This window comes from Nyctereutes procyonoides, unplaced genomic scaffold (genome assembly GCF_905146905.1).
Source record: "Nyctereutes procyonoides isolate TBG_1078 unplaced genomic scaffold, NYPRO_anot_genome, whole genome shotgun sequence".
Lineage (NCBI taxonomy): Eukaryota > Metazoa > Chordata > Mammalia > Carnivora > Canidae > Nyctereutes > Nyctereutes procyonoides.
In genome coordinates, this window is record NW_026574818.1 from 1185 (window position 1) to 6458 (window position 5274).

General features: G+C 62.5%; 1 pseudogene; it reads right to left on the reverse strand.

Moving 5' to 3' along the window:
• Window positions 1-2549: 2549 nt before the first annotated feature.
• On the reverse strand, window positions 2550-3764 carry LOC129509765 (runt-related transcription factor 2-like; annotated as a pseudogene).
• Window positions 3765-5274: the final 1510 nt, after the last annotated feature.

Genomic DNA, 5274 nt, shown 5'->3' on the forward strand with positions numbered 1-5274 from the left:
CCACCCAACAACACTATAACTTACTTTGTACGTAGCTCTAAAAACGATAGCCAAATTGTGGCCACGACTTCAAAAACTGAGACTTTTTCATATTATTTCTTCAATACATATGTATTTGATCATGTTTCAAAGGTGTAGAAAGTCTACTGAGCTCAGGCTTTTATCTCAAAAGACAGGTAAAGAGAGATTCTTTTTACTAACATTTAGATGAAAACAATAAAAAATATTGTAAAAATCTGGATGTTCCAAATCTCTACACATCTTTTTCAGCAGAGACAAAACGTATACATTGAGTGGATCTCAGCTATCACCATCTGTCTGAATTTTCTTTTTTTTTTTTATAAATTTTTATTTATTTATGATAGTCACACACACAGAGAGAGAGAGAGAGAGAGAGAGGCAGAGACACAGGCAGAGGGAGAAGCAGGCTCCATGCACCGGGAGCCCCATGTGGGATTTGATCCTGGGTCTCCAGGATCGCGCCCTGGGCCAAAGGCAGGCGCCAAACCGCTGCGCCACCCAGGGATCCCTGTCTAAATTTTCTTAAATACAGGTCTGTGGGTGGGAGAACACAGCAAATCAAGTCTTACATTAACTCAATTTATTTTGTCATTAATATGAATGAAAACACTTAATTGAATATGGCCACGTATGGTTTTGTTTACTGGTTAAAAGGAAAACTGCTCTGCAATTAACAACAAGGATGATTAACAGCAAAGAAAACAGTTCATTTTCAAAATAATTTTAAAAGAGCAGTAGTGAGAAAACCTAAAGATAACCAAAATCTCTGAGAACAGCTCAAAAGACACTGTATTCTATCTTTACACCAAAAAGATCATTTCTATCCCAAATACCAAGGCTCACAATCAATTCAGCACCATAAATACAGGAGAACTGTTCAAAAGAGGAGTCGAAGAAAACAGAATGTAGACTACCAAACGGCTAAATGGTATCTTTGAAAATGCAGGCACCCACCCTTCTATTTCCATACATCCTGACTTGGAATGCTTGACCTGGCATTCTATAGACAAAATACCTACTTATTTGTATTTGCTGTTTTCATCCAGGTTGTTTGTTGGTGATTGGAGGGGTGTTTTTCTTTGGGGGTGGGGGGTGGGGGGACAAATTTCCATTCCTTGCTGAAGGCCAAGTAGAACATTCTGGGCCTAGGGACGATTAACATCATAAAAGATATCTGGGGGGGGGGGAATTCCAATTTCCCTAATTCACATACATTCTCAACTTTTTGTATTTCAAGGAGGAAAACAGTAACCTACAGAATGGGTGGTTTATAAAAGAAATGGGAGGGGTAAAAAATACACACACACACACACTGCTTGAACCCACTGCAAAATGAAACCTGCCCAGAATGCAACCTCCCCTTTCCTCCACAATTCATTCTGATTTCTCTTCTGATGGAGGACCCAGCTAGATAACCGGCTCTAAACCACCTGGACTCCTCTTTCTCTGCACCCCACCCCCGCACACAATCTGAACGGGTGCGTGGGGTGGGGGGCGATCCACAGCAGGGAACCGCCAGTGGCCTGTGGGAGTCTGGCCACAAGGCCCACGGTGGAGGCCCTGGCACGATTCCTCCGTCCTCCCGCCCCCCAACCTGGCCAGGCCTCGCTAACCCTGCTGTCCACAGATCCCAGATCCCAGAGGACCCAGGCCCACCTTTCCCAAGTCCACAGGCCACAGACAGGGCGGGCGAGGCTCCTTTCCCAGGCCCCCGAGTGTGAGCTGCCCGGGAACCCGGTTCCCCATCAGCCCAGCCCGCACCGGCCCGGGGGCTCCGCGCCTCCCCTGGCGAGGGCCGCCCCGGGAAACCTGGAGCGCGTCCTGGAGAACCGCCGGGCGACCGCGAGGGGCTCCGGACCCTGCCCCCTGAACCTGCCCAGGCCGCTGCTACCGCCCTGCAGCCTGCAGCCAAGAGGCCGGCAGGGGGCGGAGGAGGCCGCGGCGCCCGCGCCCGCGCCCGCGCCCGGGAGCGCTCTCAGGCCCCGGGGTCGCTCCTCCACGCCCAGGCCCCTGACCGGAGCCCCCCGCCACCTTTCAGAAGCAGGAGGGCCCTCCGGGGCTCAAGTCCTTTAAAAGTCCCCACAAGAGAAACCCGCACCCCTTCGCCTGCTTTCCCAAGGCGGCTGTGTGAAGGCATCTCGCAGCTTTCCCTTATCCCCGCCAGGTGGGGTGAGGCGGGGGGCGGGCCGCCAGCTCCCGGAGGCGCCCGAGCCCCCGCCCCTCCACTGGCCACCTGCCCGCACTCGAGGGTCCAGCGCCCGGGACTCCGGGGCTCCCCCGCCTCGGGGCGCGCGGCGACCCTAGCGGCCCCGCCTTCCTCCCCCTAAGGGGCACCGGCGCGGGGCTGCGCGCCCACCGAGCGCCCCGCCTGCGTCACCCTCACGCCTCCCGGAGTCCCCAGATTTGCCCGGGACCCCCTGGGACCCCGGTTCTGCGGCCCACGCGCCACAGCCCGCACCCGGCGCCCGCCCCGGAGGCCAGCGCGCCGCCGGCCCCCCAGAGCCCGGGAGAGGCCGGGGCCCCGAGGCTCAGGCGGGCAAGGGAAGGGGGCGCCCGGCCGGGCGGAGGGGCGAGCGTGGGAGCGCGCGGGACCCAGGGAGGGGCGGCGCCGACAGCCCGCCCTGCGCGGCCGGTGGGTAAGCCCTGCGCCCGGGGCGCGCGGTCGGGGGCCGGAGGCCGGGCTCCTCACCCCGGGGACTGGGGGCCGGGTGGCGGCCGGGAGCGGGCACCGGGGCTCCTGGGGGAGGGGACACGGCTCAGAGGAGTGGGTCAGGACGGGGCGGGAGGCTTCAGGGGTAATGAAGGGATACAGGGGCCAGGGGCTGAGCAGTGGCTGCGGCACAGGTGCGAGAGAGAAGGATCTGCGCGGGGCCATCCCCCCCTCCCCACCGCGTGAGGGATCCGGAGGAAGAGGGCCAGTGGGGGGGCGCCCTCGGGTCAGAGCCCCCAAGCTAGGAGGCCTCGGAGGCCGTCAGGGCGCCGGCCCCCCGCGGGCTTGGAGACCCTGGGGCGGGTCCCGCGGCGCCCGGCTTGGGGGGGGGGGCGCAGCTTCTTACTTTGAAGGCCCCGCAGGGTCTTGTCGCAGCGCCAGTGCGAGGGCAGCACGCAGCACAGGAGGCTGGGCTGTGGGTGCGCACGAGCTGGGCCGCGTGGTCGGCGATGACCCCTACCGTGGTGCGGGCGTCCTGCGGCGGCGGCAACCGGGACACCCGGGCCGCTGCCGCTGCCGCTGCCGCCGCCACCGCCCCTGCTGCTGTTGCTCCTGCTGCGGCGGCGCAGCCCCCACCGGGCTCACCTCGCTGGTCTTGCCGGGCTGCAGGCCGCTGCACGGAGGGCTGAAGCGCAGGCTGGCGCTCGGATCCACGGGAAGACGCATCCCAACCGCCCCAAGTGAGGGAGGTGGCCGGGGGAGGGAGAGGAAATTGGGGGCTTAGAGGCGAGACGCGGGAGAGGGACTGGAGGTGATGAGGTGCAGGAGGTGAGAAGTCAAGTTCCACGGAGCCGACCGCCAGGAGGAGTCTCACGGGCCGTGGCGGCGATGCGGAGCAGTCGGGTGGGCACAGGGCTTGCCGGAGCCCTGGGAACAACCGCGGTGGCAGCTGAGAACCGGCGCGGGGACGTGTGCGGCCTGGGGCGGCGGGGGCTTCAGGTTGCAGCTCGGAGCGGGGTCCCCTGGGGCGCCGCGTGCTGGGTGCACCCGGCCCCCTCCCAGGTGAGTCTGGTGGTGGATCGCAGTGGCTTCAGCAGTCCAGCCCTGGCCGCGTAGCCGCCCGCCCCCGCCGCGCGCCCCCGCCCTCCAGCGCCGCCGCCGCCGCCTCCGCGGGGCCTCCGCTCCCCCGCGCCCGCCGCCCGCTCAGATTCCTCCCGCGCGGCGGCCAGCCCGGCTCCCGGCTCCCGGCTCCCGGCTCCCGGCTCCGCCCCTTGCCCTCCGGTCTCCTCTGCGGCCTTCTCAGGGCCGCCCCCTGGCACCCACTGCCTCCTGCTAGCGCACCGCGCCCGACCCTCGCGGGTCCAGGTGCCAGGACCCGAGTCGCGGGCAGCGGACTTCGGGGCAGCGGCCCTGGAGCCTGCGAGTCGCAGCAGCCGCCGCCGCCGCCGCCGCCCGCCGGCCAGAGCAGGAGCCGGGGCGCAGCGCGCAGCTTCCGCAGCCGGAGAGGCGGCCCCGGCGGAGAGGCATCTCGCGGGTCGGCCCTGTCGCTGCTCCCCGACCCGGGACAGGGAACCCCCTCCTGGTCGCCCGAGGTTGAAGCTGAGACGCAGAGAGCCGCGCCCTGAACTGACTGTCCTTAGCTTCCGTTGTGACCTCAGGAGAGGAGGAGGGAAGGTGCTTGGATGCACAGGGAACGTGAAGGCACAGGGAATTCCTAAAGTGACGGGGACCGAGGGGCCTGCATCCGCTCGGCGGACGGCTGGGGGCTGAGGCGCTTAGGCCTGAGCCCTCGCGGGGTCACTAGGGAGTTCAGGGGACACTGCTCTGTCCTTCCTCTTCGGCGCTTCCTCTGTACCTTCTCTTTCTCCCTTCCCTGTTCCAGGCCTCCCTCCTGCGTCTCCCGCTCTCCCAGTTTACTCCCCACCTTCCCGCCTCTCCCCAAAATACCCCCCATCCACGTGAGCCTCCTCCCTGCGCCCCTCCTGTGCCTCCTCCGCCTTCCCAGGGCCAGGGGCCGCTTGCCACCTGCGTGCCACCATCGCCAGTGTCCCTGGCGAGGACTCTCCCCCTCCCTGACCTCCTCCAACCCCCCCCCCCCGCCCTCCTGGCCTCAGGGCCCAGAGCCAAGGGGACGCGAGAGAACCCCACTGATCGCGACGCACTGGATGCGCAGCGAGGAAGGAGCAACCGCTTCCTGGGCCTGCCATTGTTTGACTCTCTTTTCTGTCCCAGGGGAGAGCTCTAACCCGGGTGCTGGGATGGAACCCCGCCTCAGGCTCCCTGCTGGGCTCCTCCCTCTGCCTAGATCTGCCCCTCTCTGTGTGTCTCTCCTGAATAACTTAATAAAATCTTCTTTAAAAAAAATCATGGACATAGTGTTACTCCATAAAGTTCTGAATGTGTCATTGGGAAGCCTTTATAAACAGAAGCATCTTTAGAGACTTCTTCCTTTGGACTGTGATTGAGTGAACGCTACCCAGCCCTTGAGGAAGCAGCAGTGCACTAGACCAGGAACTGTCTTAAGACAGCCCAACAGCCAAATCTGGCCAGATGCCTATTTTTGTATGACCTACAAGTTAGGAACAATTTTTGCATTTTTAAAT